Here is a 22,761-nt window from a genome sequence, read left to right as displayed (position 1 = left end):
TGATTCTTCACAAAAAATAAACATTTTATATCTTTATGTTTGAAGCCTGAAATGTGGCAAAAGGTTGAAAAGTTCAACGGGGGCCGAATACTTTCGCAAGCCACTGTATATGGCTGTGTTTATATTTTGGAAACTATATCATGCAGCTCTAGACCAAAGGAACTGCGTTTGATAAATAAAAAGGTTTTATTATATACATACTCCATACACTGTATTATATTTAGCAGCAGCATACCTCATTTAAAGTCTCAATATTTTTCTTTTATGTTTTTATTTATGTTACCATGTTGTATTTGTTTACAGAACGGAGCAAATTTCTAAAGCACAAAGACAATAATGTAGGAAGTTATCTTTCTTTTACTAATCTATAGCTGGAAAATGGTTGCTGTTTACAATAATTCTTGGATCCGTTTTTGTATTAAAACCCCAGAAAAGTCAATTCTTTGCATGTACAGGAAAATTAGAATTCAGGCAGCTCATCCGCTACCATTTATCAGACTAAACTGATTCTACTCACCATTCTGTGTTCTTGGACAGACACAGAACCCCCCGCTGTCTCTTGTACAAGGAAGAGCCTACAGTCTTATGTTGGTAGAATGAGCTAATACATATGATGATGATTAATAAACAATAACAGAGATGTCTGGCTAGCTTTTCCAATATTCTTTTTGCCAATTATTACCAAAAATATTTACTTATTCTGTTGTGGATTTTCCAAATCAGCTTGTAAGAGATAAGTTGTTTCTTTTGTGCTGGGCTATTTGTCTTATTTATTTTACTAATTAACAATCAAAATACACACTGACTTAGCATGTTAGATAAATACTGAGCAACAGTTTATGGTTTTTGTTTAAACAATTATATAATAACCTCAAAAGGGACCTGTACTCCATTTTAATTTTCAAAGGGTTCTGCCTAAGAACAGACACTGTAATATGCCTGCTGTTGCTTTTAGCAAGGGCTTCTCTTTGTATTTTGTATTTTTCCCATTTTGTTTCATAGGGCTTGACTTTTTTCTAATTTCATTCCTAAACTTCGCACCCCTCCAACACCATGTCCAGCGAGAGCACCCCTACCAGCCAATAATGCAGCCTCATTGGACAGTGGAATATCAGTTGTAATGGTTTAACCATGAAGTGAGTTATCTGCCAAAATTAAACTTATGGCGCGTACACACGTAGCAGACTATCCGGCGGACTTAGTCTGGCGGACTTTACGCCAGACTTTACGAATGAGCTACTTGCCCACACACGGTACTTTTGCAGCAGACTAATACGGCGTACTAAGTCCACCGGACTATCCACCGAACTTTTGAAATGAACGGACTCGCCCACACACGCGGAGGAAAGTCCGCTCATTTTGAGCGCGTCTCCAGGTAGCCGGGACCAGCGAAGGAGGCGTCGCTGGCCTTGTCACCTGGTATGGACTTAAAGGGGAATCCCTGCGCCAAAAAATCGGTGTGGGGGTCCCCCCCAGGTCCATATCAGACCCTTATCCGAGCACGCTACCCGGCCAGTCAGGAAAGGGGGTGGGGATGAGCGAGCCACCCCAAAGCACCTTGTCCCCATGTTGCTGGCCGTTGGTTGTCGGGGTCTGCGGGCGGGGGGGCTTATCGGAATCCGGGAGCCCCCTTTAATAAGGGGGCCCCCGGATACCGCCCCCCCACCCTATGTGAATGAGTATGGGGTACAATGTACCCCTACCCATTCACCTGTGAAAAAAAGTAAAAAAAAAACACAACACACAAGGGTTAAAATAGTTTATTGCACAGCTCCGGGGGTCTTCTTCCTTCTTCGGGGGTCTTCTCCCCAGACTCCTCCACTATCTTCTGCTAGCTCTTTTACTAGCGGAGGAGCCTGGCTTTCTTCTTCCCCGTCGCCGCCCTCTTCTTCCGACTTCCGGGGTCTTGTCCCCCTCTTTGGTGGTCTTGTCCCCCTCTTCGGTTCTTTTTGCCGGGCCACCGCGCCTTCTTCTAGCTCTTTTACAAGCGGTGGCCCGGTCTTCTGTCGCCGCTGCCACTGTCGCCATCTTCTGTTCTTCTCTTCTTCTCTTCTGGAGATGCTGCCTCGTCGCTGTCTCCAGCCACAATAGCAGGGACGCGGCGCGCAGCGACTTATATAGGGACATCACCGGATGATGTCCCCGCCCATTATGATGTCACAGTCCCAGAGGATGAACTTTGAGCTCTGGGATAAATAAATATATTATAAATACAATAAGCATGTGCATTCTTACTTTAACCTTGGCATGCTTTGTGTATCTGTTACAGATCTGTGTAGTGATTCAGTGTGATACTTTGTCTCTGCGCAGAATTTGGCTGTAATAAAGACCAGTCATTAGTGCTCTATTTTCTTGTGCATGATGACTGTTCTCGCCCCTGTCCCCTCCTGTAATTTTCTGCAGGCAGCCTGGAGTATGTGGAGCCTGCTGGACCCAGTGGCGGCTGGTGGTATATTTTTTTTTTGGGGTGGAGCACGCAAACAATTCACCCACAGCCACCCCTGGTCGGTCGGTCACCAGCCCCGCACTACCCCATCTATCGGGCATTGCATCTCCTCCTCCACCCCTCCTTTCAGCCAATCGGGTGACGGTTCTCATGACCCATTTCCTGATTGGCTGGGAGGAGAATCAGGAAGACAATAGCGAATATTTATTCGCTATTGTCACACAACTGCACGCTGAGTCCACCATTTTTAGAAGCCTATTAAAGCCTCTGCCTCTAATCACGTGCTTCACAAAAATAAAACCCTATTGGTATCCTTGCACCCCCCGGTTCCCCGCATGTAGATTGTGGGCTAGATGCATGGATAGGGGCCCTGTATTACAAGCTGCCACTGGCTGGGCCTCTCCTACAGCTCTGCCCTGTGCACAAGCTATGTATATTATAGTGATGATGTCACTTCTGCCTTTGCAAGGCGCAATAACTGATTTTGTAAAGCTAATTGGTGAACATAAAGTGGAATTATTGTATATTTCGTGACTATTGAGGAATATATTCAATTAAAAGTTTTTGTGAGTCCAGCTTTCATTCTAATAAATGGGACTGAGGCACATTCTCTTTTATAATAGTGGCCTTATTTGCTCAGTTACTCCATCATATTAAGTTGTAATGTTAAATGTAACTAAGCACGGGTGCTTTTTTATTAGTTATTCCACATGTATCTGAATGTTAGGGACCTTGGAAATCTACAGTATATGCAAATAGTGTTTCTTTCGCAAAGAAGTTTCTTGCACTTCTATAGTCATTTTATGTTGGGTGACCATTTTGCTCCCAAAATATTTATGTATTAGATTAAATGAATATTACAACCTATATGTTTTTATATCAGATACATAAAGATCTGTCTAAGTATCCCACATGTTATCAGAATATTATATTGATTTTGAAGAATAATATTTTTAACCATTTATTCCATCTGTTGACCTTCTTTTGAATAACAAAGCACCACCAAGCTCCCTGTTGATGAGCAAACGTATGTGTTTAAATGTAAGCCTGAAGTTATTTGCCCACATTCTTGTATATTGAGATTGTACCTACTAATTAAAGCTACTCCAACTTTAAGGTTATATAAAACATGGCTGTAAACAAATATAAACCAATGCTGAAAGTGATGTTTTCACCATGGTGACCCTTCCATACTAGAACACTGAAGGAGTTCGCCAAGCGTGTTCGAGCTTCTATAGTATGTCACTGCCTGGAAAGGGTAGAACCTTTTGCCACTTTTCTGCTACATAAAGAGCTGTTTTTCTGCCGACCAGCCACTATGCTGTTATATTTATGTGCTGTGGTGTTAATTAGAAGGCGAGTTTTCATGCATGCTACCTGTGCTGTTCTTTCAGTAAGCACCACTTAATCCACAGATAACAGCCATTCTCCTGTGACAGGTCAGAAAAAAAAAAAAAAAAAAAACTCGATAAAAACACAAGCATGTATTTGGTACATCATCAGGCAGTCTGCGTTATCAGATGTCTCTCTTCTTTGACAGGTGGTTTTAAGTATAGGTTTCACTGTGTTATTAGCACAAGGTGAGATTTTAATTGTGTAGCCAGTGCACAATTAGAAAGATTCAATTCTCATGCTCTCTCTGATGCACAGATGTCTGAAGAATGGATAGAGCTTCTCAACATTAGGTTCATGGCACATGAAAAACGCAGCATAATTATTTTGCCATCCTGTTGAGGCGTTTTTCATCTCCCCCCCCCCCCCTCGCATTAAGTCAAAATATTCAAAAGACTTGCAACAATAAATAGTACGTGTAGCACATATTTTAGTGAGGGATGGATGGAAATATTCACAGAATAGAAAACAAAAATAAGAAGTCAGGTTGCCAGTGATGGAGCAAAAGAATGCCGGGGTATTTAAAGGATACGGGATCAAAAGACAGCTGTGATCGTTTTATAATAATTAGGCGATGAACGGCTGAGGTTCATCTGAACACTGGAGATACAGTCAAGTGGGTTTCAATTATTACGGCATGCTAATTTAAATGACTTGGACAAATGACATCATTCGCCATTGTTTATTGTTATAGCCGTGGCCATATGTAAGCACCCTTATGGATGATATGCTGCGTGTTCTGTGATTACTCCCACCATATTGTTGAAATAAGTCTCGCCTGTAGCAACCTACAAGGTCCCCTTATCTAATTTCTAGGTCTCCTGTGGAAGGATCAAATTGTTAGTATGGCCTGAATCTCGTCCAGCTTGTTAGCTCTCAAATTAATATATATATTTTGTTAATAATCAGCCCCTAGAGGCAAACCCTGTGAATTCTCAAATTGGGTGCCTTAAGGAGCACCTCCATGCAATTAAAAACAACAAGCAAATTGCTGCCCATCAGGGATGAGAACAGAAGCCTGCATTGTTAAATGAGCTGGTGAGAAGCAGAGGTGCTCATGGGAGATTTCCAGGAGGCTCACAAACGCTTCAAATGTTACAAATGACATGGATTGGGTTATTGGCACATTGGCTGAGCTCTCACCTGCTTACAATGAAAGTGAGATCTTTAGCAGAGTGTTAAGGGTTACACAAGCGAGCAATTATAGAATAATTGGGGACATGTTTTAGAATTCCAAGTAAAAATATTTCTTGTATAAAATGTATGAACATAATTTACACAAAGTGGACTAGTGCCCTACAGAATAGCTTAAGTGGTTTCATGGATTCAATTAAAAAGTTTTCTGGTATCCCTTTTGTGTACTTGGATGGAAATGTATTTTTAACCATTGCATTATTGATAATCAGATAATATTGCCTTTCTATACAATAAGATATATATATATATATATATATATATATATATATATATATATATATTGGAAGCTTTTCTGTCACAATGAAATAATGAAAAGCATAAAACTGTAAATTACAAAAATAAATAGATTAATGAAGATAGATTTTATTTTTTTTTTGCAGAATTATCAATCAGTGCACTGTACTAAAAAATATATTGGAAAACTTTTCACAGTTTAAAAAAAAAAAATCTGTCAAAATGATGGAGTCATTCTACATCAGGGTATAAAATATTTATTTGATCTAAAATTTAAAATAAGACTTTATTCTCATTGTATAAGGATATACAACAAAATCTCCAACTGCATTTTCCGAATGGTGATTAAATAATTGGTTGACATAATTATACAATAATAAAAACCTATATACACATTAATAATAGCTAAACCTGTATAAGAAGAGTATATGTATTATTAAATTGATTAATTACCCTTAGGTAGTGATTGATTCAGCCGTACTTTTATCAACATTTATTTTAGGTATTTGCAGGTGTCTGTAAAAGTGCTGTATACAGAACATATATCAAAATACAATATTCTGAGGCAGAAGACCACACATGTAATATATATATATATATATATATATATATATATATATATATATATATATATATATATATATATATATATATAATTAATCCTATAACAACAAACCATGTCCAGATACACAAAGCTAAAAAAAATGTATCTCACATAATAAATACATTGTTTAAAAAGAACAATAGCACAATCTTTTAATAATATATAAAAAAAAGTATAGCAAAAAAACTTATTTGAAATAGCCCTATTCCATGCTATCAGCAAAACTGCACACAGCTGTTATTGTTTCTATAAAATTATGATTTACCATTGTGTGCACACATACACACTATATATATATACATACATATAAATATATATATATATATATATATATATATATATATACCTGTTCGGGGTAATGTACTTTACAAAGAGCACCGTGGAAGTCAATAGACCTCTCAGAAGGAAATGTCAAAGAGACGCCATTGAATTGCTGATTGGCTGAAAATTTCCCTGACTGAGACCAAAGAAAAGTTACAGATTAAGTTACTATTTAAACTGGTCTACAATAAGAAGAATTGATCACTGTGAAATAAATGATCAGACCCTAAGAAGATTATCACTTTTCCCAGCATTTGAGTTAGTTCCTTGTGCGTTAGTAATGTAGAGCTCTAAGGTTATCTTTATATTTGTTCTACTGACAGAAGTGATAAGTCAAGGGAAACTCTCCAAACCATTGAATCCCTTGTGACTTTAAGACAGGTCTCCCAAGATCATTTGTTTGCCCTACATGGGGAAATTGTTTCACAATTGCATTGAAAATGAATGTATAGTGTGTCAATATCATATTCTGTATTGTCAGAACATGAGGTTCTATCTATCCCACCACTCGTCATCACCACTGCCATCAACATTACAATGATCCTGCGGATGTATTATTAATTTATATATTTGATTTATTTATGATTGATTCATTTATTCTGCATTGCATGTATTACAAGCAAAAACATTTTAAGTGTATTGAGCTTGGTTTGTAATTTTTGCGCTGATGTTAGACTTACCTTAAAGGTTTTCATTGATTTTAGATTCTGAACTAAGTGCAAAGTAAAATATTAAAGCAATAAATTCATATGATATTAAAACAAACCTGTCAAATACTACAGGTAAACCTACATGCAACTCTAATGCCACGTACATATGACTGGACTTTTCGACGGACTAGGTCCGACGGTCTTCCTGACGGACTTTCGGCGGAGGTCCGATGGACTTTCTGAAAGAACGGACTTGGCCACACACGACCAGACATGGTTTAAACATGATGACGTAAACAGGACTAAACAAGGAAGTTCAATAGCCAGTAGCCAATAGCTGCCCTTGTGTCGTATTTGGTCCATCGAACGGTTTTCCCGATTTTTAGTCCGTCAGACTTGAGTCCGTTGGATAGATTTGAAACATGTTTTATTTCTAGGTCCATCGGACTTTTGGAGAAAAAAAGTCAGCTGGAGCCCACACACGATCGAATTGTCCGACTGACCAAGTCTGCCGGAAAGTCCAATCGTGTGTACACGGCATTAGCGGTTTAATCCAAGCAATGACAAACAACTTTTAAAGTGCCTACTGTATACAGTGGGTATAGAAAATGATCACCTCCCTTGAACATAACCACAAGTTGCTACTTTGGAGCCTGAAATGAAGACAGGCACATTTTTTTCCAGCTGTATTTACTAGTGCAACTTATAACATCCAAGTGAAAGATAACACCAACATGTCAAAAATAATTCAAAAACAGAGTTACTGAGTTGGAAAAAAGATCATCCCCCTTATGTCAGTGTTTTGTTGGACCACATTTTGCTTTAATTACAGCCTTTATTTCAGGCACTGACAGCCGTGAATATGTCTCTAAGTGTGGACTCAGCTTTAGACATCTCTTGTTCCCCATCTAAATAGTCAGAGCCATGCAGCATGTGTGTACACGGCTCCGCAGGGTATGGGATCTGCCAACTCAGGAGGCCAGTCCTCCTACATGTCTTCTTCCACAGCTGCCCCTAGGGTGTCTGTAGGGACTGGAGCTGTTTTTCTGGAGGAGACTTTGTCGGCAGCCTTAGAAAACAACTTGGCGGGAGGCCGCCATCTTGAGGTGGAGGATCCGCCGTGGATTTGAGATCTCTGCCTCGCTGGGACATCAGGCTAGCAGACCGGAGCGGTAGTTACAAGAAGCGGAGGGATTGTGCTTTCTATAGGCGGGTAGATCTGGTTTTACTGCGACATGATAAGGTAATCAGGATTTGTTATGGGAGTTTCAGCAAAGAGAGCGGTCCCTGCTTCCTACTCCATGTGTCGCTATGCCAAGCCACTCTAATTACAGCCTTTAGTCTGTTGGGATATGTCTCTACTAACTTTGCACATCTAGGCTTTGCAATATTTGCCCACTCTTCTTTACAGAACTGCTCAAGTTCAGTTAAATTTGATGGTGACCATTTGTGGACTGCAGTCTTCAAGTGATTCCACAGATTTTCATTGGGGTTTAAGTCTGGGATCTGACTAAGCAATGCGAGGACAGTCACCTTTTTCTCCTTCAACCACTGTGTGGTCATCTGTGTGCTTTGCGTCATTGTCATGTTGGAAAGTAAATCTTCCCATTGACAACTTTCTGAAAGAGGGCAGCGGATTTTATCCAGAATTTGAAGGTATTTTCCCCCATCCATTTTTCCTCTATCCTGACAAGTGCTCCAGTCCCTGTTGCAGAGCAACATCCCCATAGCAGGATATTACCACATCCATGTTTTACTGTAGGAATGGTGTTATTTGGATAGTGAGCTAAATTGGATATCCACCAGACATATCCTTTGGTCTTGAGGCCAAATATTGTGGGCAAATATTGCAAAGTCTAGACGTGCAAAGTTAGTAGAGACATATCCTAATAGACTAAGGCTGTATTCACACCTATGCATTTTTTGTTCTTTTTGCATTTTGCTGATTTGTACTACAGTCCATTTAACATGGTTTCCTATGGAACACGTTCTGTAGTGCAAATCTGCAAAAGGCAAAAAGCACTAAAAATACATAGGTGTGAATCCAGCCTAATGGCTGTAATTAAAGCAAAAGGTGTTCAACAAAATACTGATGTGGACAGGTTAGAACCCCAGTCGTGTTTTTTATTGCTGTCTGTGTACCTGTCAGTTATTATTAGTGATTGTAAAGTCTTGTTTAAAGAAAATAACAAACATGTTATACTCACCTCCTCTGTTGCAATGGATTTAAACAGAGCAGCCCGGATCATTCTCTTCTCGGGTCCTTATTTGGCGCTCCTGGCCTTTCCCTCCTGTTGAGTGCCCCCACAGCAAGTAGCTTGCTATGGTCGCACCCGAGCCGAGCTGCAGCTCCGTGTGTCCATTCAGACGTGGAGCTGCACTTCGGCCCCACCCCTCTCTCTCCTGATTGGCTAATTGACTTTGAATGATAGTCATGGGAGCCAATGGGGCCACTGCTGTGTCTCAGCCAATCAGAAGAGAGAGTCTCGGATAGCCGAGGGACTTGTGAACAGCACTAGGGAGAGATAGGACCAGGTAAGTTTTAAGGGGTGCTGGGGAGGCTGCTACACACAGAAAGCTTTTTATCTTAATGCATAGAATGCATTAAGATAAATAACCTTCTGCTTTTACAACTCCTTGGGCCAATTCACACCAGATACAGTTCCGTGCACTTTTTTCTGCACTAAAAATGCACAATGGCTTTAGTTCACACCAGTGCAGTTTCCGGTGCAGAAAAAAAGTAAAGCACGCTGCATTTTTGCACAGAACTGTACTGGAACCTAGCTACAGTTTGATAGGTTCCAGTACAGTTCTGTGCAGAAAAAATGCAGCGTACTCTACTTTTTTTCTGCACCGGAAATTGCACTGGTGTGAACTAGAGCCATTGGAAAACACTGCATGAATTTTTAGTGCAGAAAAAAACGCACAAAACTGCATCTGCTGTGAACTAGCACTTAAAGAAAGTGATAAGAAATCCAAAATGTTGTCATGGGAACAGGAGGTAAGAGTGAAAAGGATACTCACAGCAAAAAAAAAAAATAGGGATCCTAAAGTTGAACTCCTGGCAAACAAATATTGTGTAAATACAAGCACCATGTGTATTCCTACTTAAAGCCCAGCTCTGGGAATTACAAAAACTACCCTTGCAGTGGGCCCAATCCCTTCACTAGAAGGTTAAATGCATGCCATCTCTAGGAGGTGAGGGATAAGGTTTGATATTTTCCTTGCTTCGTGCAGGCTCCAGTGTTCTCCTCAGCTCTGGCTTATGGGTGGTCCCTCACTGTCCCCAGATACAATGCAGGGTTATTGGATCTTATTGGTTGCCAGGAGGATGTTTTTTTGGTTGTCACGTGCCTGGGAGTGTTAAGCCATCCTATTGTCTGGCAGAGGAGAGCAACTAGAGCCAGTAGGTTGAGGAGATGCGTGAACCTGAAGCTGCCTGGAGTGCAGAAGTCAAGGGTTCAGTTGGCTGGCGATTGTGTTCCTGGAGCCTAGGAGGACAAGGGCTTTGGGGCTGCTTCTTTACTACAAAAAGCTTGGGGAAAATGTTTGGAGCAAGAGTTGCTGAGAGCCCAAGTGGGAGTTGCGGCTGAGAGACATGTGGCTGTTTTGGTGCATCTGGGATGAGTGTCCTAAAGCACACCAGGGACCCATGTTGCTGTTCCCATGCTGCTACTACAGAGTGTTGCTGGTTGTTGTGGCCACCAGAGACTGTGACTGTACAGATTTGTGAGCTGTGCCATATACTATTGAGAGACTACATACTGTTCTACCAATCCAGCATTATAGAAAAGAGGTCTACACACTGCTGGGGACTGAGCTTGTGTGCTACTGATCCAGTGTTGTGGTCTGCCTTTCACCTGATCTCACCCAGGAGCTGCTTTCTAGTTCCTATCTTTGTACAAAGTGAGTGGGAGCAGACATCACCAAAACAGACTACATTTGAAAGAACTTCACTAACCTACCAGAGTGGCTGGAGACCTATTGGTTACTTTGTTTTGCTATGTTTTTTCTCTACTGACTTTTGTGTAAAGTGGTCTACTAAAGGCAAGTTACCTCTGTGGATTACAAATCCCCCATAGGGAGTGAACACTCCACTTCCAATACTAAGAAAATACCCCCTGTCCTAGCATAGCTGATTTTATGTTAGGTGGATTGGTTAGGTAGGCCTTTAACCACTTCAATACAGGGCATGTTTACCTTCTTTCTGCCCAGGCCATTTTTCAAGTTTCAGAGATGTTGCACTTTGAATTATTATTATTATTATTATTATACAGGATTTATATAGCTCCAACAGTTTACGCAGTGCTTTACAATATTAAAAGGAGACAATACTGTTATAATACAATAAAATGCAAGAGAATTAAGAGGGCCCTGCTCAGAAGAGCTTACAATCTAATAGGGTGGGGCAGGTGGTACAAAAGGTTGTAACAGTAACTGTGGGGAATGAGCTGATGGAAGTGGTAGAAGATTAATTGGAGACATGGTAGGCTTTCCTGAAGAGATGAGTTTTCAGGGATTGCCTGAAGGTAACAAGAGTAGGGAATAGCCGGTCAGGTAGCAGTAGCAAGAGGATTCCAGAGGATGGGAGAGGCTCTGGAAAAATCCTGGAGACGAGCATGGGAGAAGGAGACTAGAGAGCTTGAGAGTAGGGGGTCTTCAGAAGAGCGAAGAGAATAATTTGGGTGATATTTGGAGACAAGATTGGTGTAGTAGCTTGGTGCAGAGTTGTGAATGGCTTTGTATGTTGTGGTTAGTATTTTGAATTTAATTTGTTGGGTGATTGGGAGCCAGTGTAGTGATTGGAGGAGAGGGTTGGCAGACACTGAGCGGTTGGTAAGGTGTATGTCTGGCAGCAGCATTCATAATAGACTGAAGAGGGGATAGCCTATGGAGAGGCAGGCCAATGAGAAGGGATTTGCAATAGTCAAGGTGATAGATAACGAGGGAGTGGATGAGGAGATTGGTGGTTTCATTTGTTAAAAAGGGGCGAATTTTTGAGATGTTACGGAGGTGAATTCTACAAACTTTTGACAATGATTAGACTTGGGGCTGAAATGACAAGTCAGAGTCTTGGATTACACCTAGTACCCTGGCGTGAGGGGAGGGACTGAAAGCTGCATTGTTGATTTTGATGGAAAAGTTATGGAGGGGGGCACGGACGGACGGACGGGGGGGGGGGGGGAGATTTTGGAAGGAAGTGGTGCAACATCTATGCTGATATGTTAGTAAGTTAGTAATGCGAGAGGAGACTGAAGGAGTGAGGAAGAGGAGTAGATTTGGGTGTCATTGGAGTATAAGTGGTATCGGAAGCCGAGGGCGATTATCAAGTGACCCAGGAAGGAGGTGTGACTATTGCGCAGTTATGCAACACTGTATCCATATTACATTTCTATAATTTTTTTCATACAAATAGAGCTTTCTTTTGGCAGTATTTAATTACCACTGGGGTTTTTATTTTTTGCTAAATAAACAAACATTTTTTGAAAAAAAACGTGTTTCTTGGGTTCTATTATAATACTTTGCAAATAAATAATCTTTCTTCATAAATTAAGGCCAACTTGTATTCTGCTACATTTCTTTGGTGAAAATAACCCAAATAAGTGTATATTATTTAGTCTTTAGGAAAGTTATAGAGTCCACAAATTATGGTATATACTGTATCTGAAAATTGATCAATCCTGATGTCTTGATGGCCTATCTAATTTATTGAGGCCCAAAAACGCCAGGACAGTACAAATATCTCCCAAAGGACATTTTTGTAAAGTAGACAGTCTGAGGTATTTAGTACTAGTGTCACTTTTTTTGGAAAATGAAGAAAAAAATACATAATTTTTTTCACATTTTTGTTTTTTATTTTTTTTACATACTGTCAACCAGTGCTGTACAGCATCATCACATAATTGTGTGGTGGTGACCAGTGACACTGACTGGCCACAGTATGTAACAAAAAAAAAAACAGTGTGTAGACACAATCTGTTGTTGTGATTAGCTGTGGTTGGACACAGCTAATCACATGGAACAAATGGGCTGTGATTGGCACTGTCTGTACCATGTGATCACTGTGACCAGTCTAGCAACACAATCGTATACAATGAATGGGATGAAAGGAAGCCATTCATTGTTTACAGCTGTCATGTGATCTGCAATGATTGGTCACAGCGATCACATGACACTGACAGCGGGCAGTATAGTGATCAGTCATCATCTGTGACAGATCGTGCGGGAGCGCACCCCGTTCTCGGGAAGACGTCATCTAACATCCTCCCAGAACAATAGGGTTCCCGTCCGTCCATCATTTTACAATGAGGTGGGCGGGAAGTAGGTAAAGTGGAAGTCCATGCTAAAACTAAAATCTCTGCATTTATAGACACCCACGATCTAACATTAACTTATAGTAATAGACAAAAGTATCCCTGCGCTATCAAAAATCTATTAAGCCTCAATTGGGGTTGCAGCCAAACACAGACAGAGGTATAAGCCCTACCACTGAAACATATAGCAACAAATCAAATAAATGGTGTTGCGCTCCCTTAAACTAAATAATATTAATCCATAAAATGCTAACCAATAAAAACATAAATTATCTGTGCATAAATTCTGATTCCCGTGATAAATCGTGATCAGTGATCAAAGTGACTAGTGCAACAAAGCATTCCAAACGAATATATATATATATATATATATGTATATATATATATATGTAAAGAAATAGAAACCACATATATAAAATCGCATAGACCAAAGTAAAAATCGCATAAAATCACCCAGTGATAGTGATGAATACCAATAAATAGATTTTCTTACTCTGTGTAAATAAAAACACATAAAATCGCATAAATAGAAAAGAAATCGCATATACCCATAAAGTGACACTGATAAAACTTGACACCAATGACAGATGGAACTAATATGTGGCACTGATGACACGTGACACTGATGTGGCAATGATGACAGATGGCAATAATACGTGGCATGATGACAGATGGCACTAATACGTGGCACTGATGGCACCTGACACTGATCACAGATGGTACCAATACGTGGCACTGATGACATGTGACACTGATGACAGATGACACCAATACGTGGCACTGATGCCACATGACACTGACAGGTGGCACTGATACGGGGCACTGGTGACACTGACATGTGGCACTGGGGACACATGGCACTAGGGACAGGTGGCACTAGGGACGGTTGGCACTAAGGACACGTGGCACTGGGGACACGTGGCATGTGGCACTGGGGACAGGTGGTACTGGGGACAGATGGCACTGTTAGGTGGCACTGGGGACAGGTGGCATTGATAGGTGGCACTGGGGACACATGGCACTGACAGGTGGCACTGGGGACAGATGGCACTGATAGGTGGCACTAGGGACAGGTCGCACTGGGGACAGATGGCCCTGATAGGTGGCACAGAAGACAGATGGCACTGATAGGTGGCACTGGGGACAGGTGGGCATGTGTGTGTGTGTGTGTGTGTGTGTGTGTGTGTGTGTGTGTTTTACTGTATGTGTTTTACTCTGTGTGTGTGTTTTATGATGTGTGTATGTGTGTGTGTGTACTCACTGACGCTGCAGCTGCAGCACGGAAGCTCTCCATTCTCACACACTGTCTCTGTTTGAGGAGGGGAGCCGGCGATGAGAGATGATCTCATATGTTTACATATGAGATCACCTCTCATTGGACAGGCCGATCAAGTGCTAAATGGTCGCTGTGATTGGCCATTAGCACGATCTGTGATTGGCTGTGTCCGAGGGACACGGCCAACACAGAACTCCCCCGATGCACACCCGCGGCGGTGCGCAGAAGGGAAGTAAATGGGAGGACGCCCAGGGATGCCCTCCTGGCAGATAGCGTCCGCTCTGTAGCCGTCTTTTGGCTATAGAGCGGGCACGAAGTGGTTAAAAAGGGGATCAACTCCAGAGATAAAATGATAATTCTCCCACTCTACAAGACTCTGGTCTGGCCACACCTGGAGTATGCTAGTATGCTGTCTAGTTCTGGGCACCAGTCCTCAGGAAGGATGTACTGGAAATGGTGCGAGTACAAAGAAGAGCAACTAAGCTAATAAAGTGTCTGGAGGAGCTATTAGCTATGCGGACAGGTTGCCAGCACTGAACATATTCTCTCTGGAGAAGAGACGCTTGAGAGGGGATATGATTTCAATATACAAATACCGTACTGGTGACCCCACAATAGGGATAAAACTTTTTCGCAGAAGGGAGTTTAACAAGACTTGTGGAAGTCTAGAAGAAAAGAGGTTTAACCTTAAACTACATAGAGGGTTCTTTACTGTAAGAGCGGCAAGGATGTGGAATTCCCTTACATAGGCAGTGGTCTCAGTGGGGTGCATTGATAGTTTCTATTAGCACCTGAACCACCACAACATGCAGGGATATACAATGTAATACTGACATATAATCACATATATAGGTTGGACTTGATGGACTTTTTCAACCTCACCTACTATGTATCTATGTAATGGGCTTTTATTGACAGGAAACACCCTGCAGAGAGAACTGGTTAGGCAATATAGAACAGAATATTGTGAACACTTTATTACACATATGGCAATCTTAGCCAAGTTAACTCTGGTTATTCGTCACAGCCACCTATGGAATAATCAGTTCTGAGCACACACTCTGCTCGTGTGACACTGACACAATAAGTAGAAGTGACTTTCCTTCACACTGTAAAATTGTAGACAAGTAAGGTCACTGACAGCAGTACCAATACCCGCTACAATGGTAAAACAGCCTACCTAATACTCTCATGCCTGGTAAACACATTCAGTTTTTTTCATTCAACCCAGTCCCTTTGTGTTCTGACAGGGGGACCCCCCCACCGTTGACTGTGAGTGATGATCACATGCTGGTTTTCCAGCATCTCTCTTCAAAAAAAGCAGGTTCTTATTCAGATTTTCTGATGGAAAATATGCGATCGGATCATGTTGTCGGAAAATCCGACCGTGTGTGGGCTCCATCGAACTTTTTCCATCGGATTTTACGATGCACAAAGTTTGAGAGCAGGATCTACAATTTTCCGACAACAAAATCTGATCACATAAATTCCGATCGTGTGTAGACAATTCTGACGGACAAAGTGCCATGCATGCTCAGAATAAACTAAGAGACAAAAGCTATTGGCTACTGGTCCGTTTATAGTCCCGACGTACGTGTTTGAGGTCACCCCCGTTCAGAACGTTCGGATTTTCCAACAACTTTGTGCGACCGTGTGTATGCAACACAAGTTTCGGCCAAAATCCGTCAGAAAAAATCTGATGGATTTTGTGGTCGGAATGTCAGACCATGTGTATGGGGCATGCGACTGCTTTCTGTTGGAAGGAGAGCTGTACACATTGTCTGAATATTCGTACCATGTGTACCCAACTTAAAATGGAAGTCCATGCTAAAACTAAAATCCCTGCATCTATAGACATCCATGGTCTAACACTAACCTATCTATCCCTGTAAAGAAAAAAATTGTATACATACCTTTTCTGAATTTGATCCGACCCCATCCCATGCTGAGCTGTCAATGGGTGATGTCACTTCCCAGCTGTCAATGGGTGACGTCACTTCCCATTCATTTCACAGCTGTTGTCGGCCATGTCCTCTGCAGAGCTTCCGCCGCTGGAGATCAGGTCATATCAGCTTCAGAAACGGTATGTATACAAGTTTTTTCCTAACAGGGTTAGATAAGTTAATGTTAGCAACAAATCAAATAAATGGTGTTGCGCTCCCTTAAACTAAATAATATTAATCCATAAAATGCTAACCAATAAAAACATAAATTATCTGTGCATAAATTCTGATTCCCGTGATAAATCGTGATCAGTGATCAAAGTGACTAGTGCAACAAAGCATTCCAAACGAATATATATATATATATATATGTAAAGAAATAGAAACCACATATATAAAATCGCATAGACCAAAGTAAAAATCGCATAAAATCACCCAGTGATAGTGATGAATATCAATAAATAGATTTTCTTACTCGGTGTAAATAGAAACACATAAAATCGCATAAATAGAAAAGAAATCGCATATACCCATAAAGTGATAAATGCAAACAAATAAAGTATAAAATCACACAGTGATAGTGATGAATACCAATAAATAGATTTTCTTACTCGGTGTAAATAGAAACACATAAAATCGCATAAATAGAAAAGAAATCGCATATACCCAGAAAGTGATAAATGCAAATAAATAAAGTATCACACAAAGTGTGTATAAAGCAAAATTAAATAGTGAAACATTCAGTGCAGACAAATGTAGAAGTCTCTCAAACTGCAAACAAAAATAAAAAAGTGGCAAAAAAATCCGTAAAGTGCTTCTCGTAGTAGCAGGTGCAATACAACGTAAACTGTGCACACTCTGGTGTCTCTTCAGTGTCCCGCAGTTAACATATAGGGTGGCCCCTTACCTTACTGCTGTAAGGCAAACAGCATAAAGAGACCAAGGTCTCAGATGGTGACAGCGGTGTACCCTTAGTTCCAAGCTAGGAGGACTTCTCCCCACATTAAGGCAGGATCTCACAGAGAAGGAAACAGGAGGGCTCCAAATGGTGAAGTATGTATACACTTTTATTACAAAACTCAAACAAATGGAAAGGTACTCACAAACAAATCAGTTTAAAAACGCCAGATAGCAGTTTAAAATGTTCCTTTCGTCTCTCAGACGTGGCTTCCTGTATCCACAAGCACTTCCTTCCCACGCGTATCGTCATGTGAGTCACATGACGATACGCGTGGGAAGGAAGTGCTTGTGGATACAGGAAGCCACGTCTGAGAGACGAAAAGGAACATTTTAAACTGCTATCTGGCGTTTTTAAACTGATTTGTTTGTGAGTACCTTTCCATTTGTTTGAGTTTTGTAATAAAAGTGTATACATACTTCACCATTTGGAGCCCTCCTGTTTCCTTCTCTGTGAGATCCTGCCTTAATGTGGGGAGAAGTCCTCCTAGCTTGGAACTAAGGGTACACCGCTGTCACCATCTGAGACCTTGGTCTCTTTATGCTGTTTGCCTTACAGCAGTAAGGTAAGGGGCCACCCTATATGTTAACTGCGGGACACTGAAGAGACACCAGAGTGTGCACAGTTTACGTTGTATTGCACCTGCTACTACGAGAAGCACTTTACGGATTTTTTTGCCACTTTTTTATTTTTGTTTGCAGTTTGAGAGACTTCTACATTTGTCTGCACTGAATGTTTCACTATTTAATTTTGCTTTATACACACTTTGTGTGATACTTTATTTATTTGCATTTATCACTTTCTGGGTATATGCGATTTCTTTTCTATTTATGCGATTTTATGTGTTTCTATTTACACCGAGTAAGAAAATCTATTTATTGGTATTCATCACTATCACTGTGTGATTTTATACTTTATTTGTTTGCATTTATCACTTTATGGGTATATGCGATTTCTTTTCTATTTATGCGATTTTATGTGTTTCTATTTACACCGAGTAAGAAAATCTATTTATTGATATTCATCACTATCACTGGGTGATTTTATGCGATTTTTACTTTGGTCTATGCGATTTTATATATGTGGTTTCTATTTCTTTACATATATATATATATATTCGTTTGGAATGCTTTGTTGCACTAGTCACTTTGATCACTGATCACGATTTATCACGGGAATCAGAATTTATGCACAGATAATTTATGTTTTTATTGGTTAGCATTTTATGGATTAATATTATTTAGTTTAAGGGAGCGCAACACCATTTATTTGATTTGTTGCTAACATTAACTTATCTAACCCTGTTAGGAAAAAACTTGTATACATACCGTTTCTGAAGCTGATATGACCTGATCTCCAGCGGCGGAAGCTCTGCAGAGGACATGGCCGACAACAGCTGTGAAATGAATGGGAAGTGACGTCACCCATTGACAGCTGGGAAGTGACATCACCCATTGACAGCTCAGCATGGGATGGGGTCGGATCAGATTCAGAAAAGGTATGTATACAATTTTTTTCTTTACAGGGATAGATAGGTTAGTGTTAGACCATGGATGTCTATAGATGCAGGGATTTTAGTTTTAGCATGGACTTCCATTTTAAGTTGGGTACACATGGTACGAATATTCAGACCATGTGTACAGCTCTCCTTCCAACAGAAAGCAGTCGCATGCCCCATACACATGGTCTGACATTCCGACCACAAAATCCATCAGATTTTTTCTGACGGATTTTGGCCGAAACTTGTTTTGCACACACGGTCGCACAAAGTTGTTGGAAAATCCGAACGTTCTGAACGGGGGTGACCTCAAACACGTACGTCGGGACTATAAACGGACCAGTAGCCAATAGCTTTTGTCTCTTAGTTTATTCTGAGCATGCATGGCACTTTGTCCGTCAGAATTGTCTACACACGATCGGAATTTATGTGATCAGATTTTGTTGTCGGAAAATTGTAGATCCTGCTCTCAAACTTTGTGCATCGTAAAATCCGATGGAAAAAGTTCGATGGAGCCCACACACGGTCGGATTTTCCGACAACATGATCCGATCGCATATTTTCCATCAGAAAATCTGAATAAGAACCTGCTTTTTTTGAAGAGAGATGCTGGAAAACCAGCATGTGATCATCACTCACAGTCAACGGTGGGGGGGTCCCCCTGTCAGAACACAAAGGGACTGGGTTGAATGAAAAAAACTGAATGTGTTTACCAGGCATGAGAGTATTAGGTAGGCTGTTTTACCATTGTAGCGGGTATTGGTACTGCTGTCAGTGACCTTACTTGTCTACAATTTTACAGTGTGAAGGAAAGTCACTTCTACTTATTGTGTCAGTGTCACACCAGCAGAGTGTGTGCTCAGAACTGATTATTCCATAGGTGGCTGTGACGAATAACCAGAGTTAACTTGGCTAAGATTGCCATATGTGTAATAAAGTGTTCACAATATTCTGTTCTATATTGCCTAACCAGTTCTCTCTGCAGGGTGTTTCCTGTCAATAAAAGCCCATTACATAGATACATAGTAGGTGAGGTTGAAAAAGTCCATCAAGTCCAACCTATATATGTGATTATATGTCAGTATTACATTGTATATCCCTGCATGTTGTGGTGGTTCAGGTGCTAATAGAAACTATCAATGCACCCCACTGAGACCACTGCCTATGTAAGGGAATTCCACATCCTTGCCGCTCTTACAGTAAAGAACCCTCTATGTAGTTTAAGGTTAAACCTCTTTTCTTCTAGACTTCCACAAGTCTTGTTAAACTCCCTTCTGCGAAAAAGTTTTATCCCTATTGTGGGGTCACCAGTACGGTATTTGTATATTGAAATCATATCCCCTCTCAAGCGTCTCTTCTCCAGAGAGAATATGTTCAGTGCTCGCAACCTGTCCGCATAGCTAATAGCTCCTCCAGACACTTTATTAGCTTAGTTGCTCTTCTTTGTACTCGCACCATTTCCAGTACATCCTTCCTGAGGACTGGTGCCCAGAACTAAACAGCATACTAGCATACTCCAGGTGTGGCCAGACCAGAGTCTTGTAGAGTGGGAGAATTATCGTTTTATCTCTGGAGTTGATCCCCTTTTTAACCACTTCGTGCCCGCTCTATAGCCAAAAGACGGCTACAGAGCGGACGCTATCTGCCAGGGGGGCATCCCTGGGCGTCCTCCCATTTACTTCCCCTCTGCGCACCGCCGCGGGTGTGCATCAGGGGAGTTCTGTGTTGGCCGTGTCCCTCGGACACAGCCAATCACAGATCGTGCTAATGGCCAATCACAGCGACCATTTAGCACTTGATCGGCCTGTCCAATGAGAGGTGATCTCATATGTAAACATATGAGATCATCTCTCATCGCCGGCTCCCCTCCTCAAACAGAGACAGTGTGTGAGAATGGAGAGCTTCCGTGCTGCAGCTGCAGCGTCAGTGAGTACACACACACACATACACACATCATAAAACACACACACAGAGTAAAACACACACAGTAAAACACACACACACACACACATGCCCACCTGTCCCCAGTGCCACCTATCAGTGCCATCTGTCTTCTGTGCCACCTATCAGGGCCATCTGTCCCCAGTGCGACCTGTCCCTAGTGCCACCTATCAGTGCCATCTGTCCCCAGTGCCACCTGTCAGTGCCATGTGTCCCCAGTGCCACCTATCAATGCCACCTGTCCCCAGTGCCACCTAACAGTGCCATCTGTCCCCAGTACCACCTGTCCCCAGTGCCACATGCCACGTGTCCCCAGTGCCACGTGTCCTTAGTGCCACCCGTCCCTAGTGCCACCTGTCCCTAGTGCCATGTGTCCCCAGTGCCACATGTCAGTGTCACCAGTGCCCCGTATCAGTGCCACCTGTCAGTGTCATGTGGCATCAGTGCCACGTATTGGTGTCATCTGTCATCAGTGTCACATGTCATCAGTGCCACGTATTGGTACCATCTGTGATCAGTGTCAGGTGCCATCAGTGCCACGTATTAGTGCCATCTGTCATCATGCCACGTATTATTGCCATCTGTCATCATTGCCACATCAGTGTCACGTGTCATCAGTGCCACATATTAGTTCCATCTGTCATCGGTGTCAAGTTTTATCAGTGTCACGTATTAGTGCCATCTGTCGTTAGTGTCACATCAGTGTCAGGTGCCATCAGTGCCACGTATCAGTGCCATCTGCCATCAGTGCCACGTCAGTGTCACGTGTCATTGTCCTGGTGCTCCAGGGCCTTCAAAAGTGTAATAGGTAGTCAACAAGTTAGATGTGTAATTTATGCTCCTAGAACACGTGATGGCGCTCCCTGCATGTTGGGTCTCTCTGAGTGGCCAGGCTGTGAAAAAGTCCCACACATGTGGTATCGTAATACTCAGGAGGAGTAGCAGAATTTATTTTGGGGTGTCATTTGTGGTATACACATGCCATGTGAGAGAAAGAACCTATTACAGTGACAATTTTGTAGGGAAAAATTTAAAAAAATCTTGATTTTGCAAAGAATTGTGGGAAAAAATGACAACACTAAAAACCTCAGTATGCCTCTTACTAAATACCTTGAAATGTCTACTTTCAAAAAAGGGGTAATTTGGTGGGTATTTGTACTTTCCTGGCTTGTTAGGGTCGCAAGAAATGAGATAGGCCACCGGTACATCAGATGTGATCAATTTTTTATGATTCGCACCACAGCTTGTGGACTCTCTAACATTCACACAGACCAAATAATATCCACTAATTTGGGTTATTTTTACCAAAGATATGTAGCAGTATAAATTGTGGCCAAAATGTATGAAGAAAAATTAATAATTTGCATAATTTTATCACAGAAACAAAGAAAAATTTGTTTTTTTCTGCAAATTTTCTGTCTTTTTTCATTTATAGCGCAAAAAATAAAAAACCCCAGAGGTGATCAAATACCACCAAATGAAAGCTCTATTTGTGGGGAAAAAAGGACAAAAAATTCATTTGGGTACAGTGTTGCATGACTGAGTAATTGTCATTCAAAGTGTGAGAGCACCGAAAGCTGAAAATTGGTCTGGGCAGGAGGGGTGTTTAAGTGCCCAGTAGGCAAGTGGTTAATGCATGCCAATATTCTGTTTGCTTTGTTAGCAGCAGCTTGGCATTGCATGTCATTGCTGAGCCTATCATCTACTAGGGTCGTTTCCAACTTGCATTCCCCCAGAGGTTCTCCCCCCAGTGGATAGATTGCATTCATATTTTTGCCACCCAAATGCATTATTTAAAATTTTTCTACATTGAACCTCATTTGCCATGTAGTTGCCCACCCCATTCATTTGTTCAGATATTTTTGCAAGGTTTCCACATCCTGCAGAGAAGTTATTGCCCTGCTTAGCTTAGTATCATCCGCAAATACAGAGATTGAACTGTTTACCCCATTCTCCAGGTCATTTATGAACACATTAAATAGGATTG

The sequence above is a fragment of the Lithobates pipiens genome, unplaced genomic scaffold (assembly GCF_037356315.1).
Source record: "Lithobates pipiens isolate NorthernLeopardFrog02 unplaced genomic scaffold, aLitPip1_a1.2 Scaffold_30, whole genome shotgun sequence".
Taxonomy (NCBI): Eukaryota; Metazoa; Chordata; class Amphibia; order Anura; family Ranidae; genus Lithobates; species Lithobates pipiens.
Note: the sequence above shows the minus strand (reverse complement) of the source record.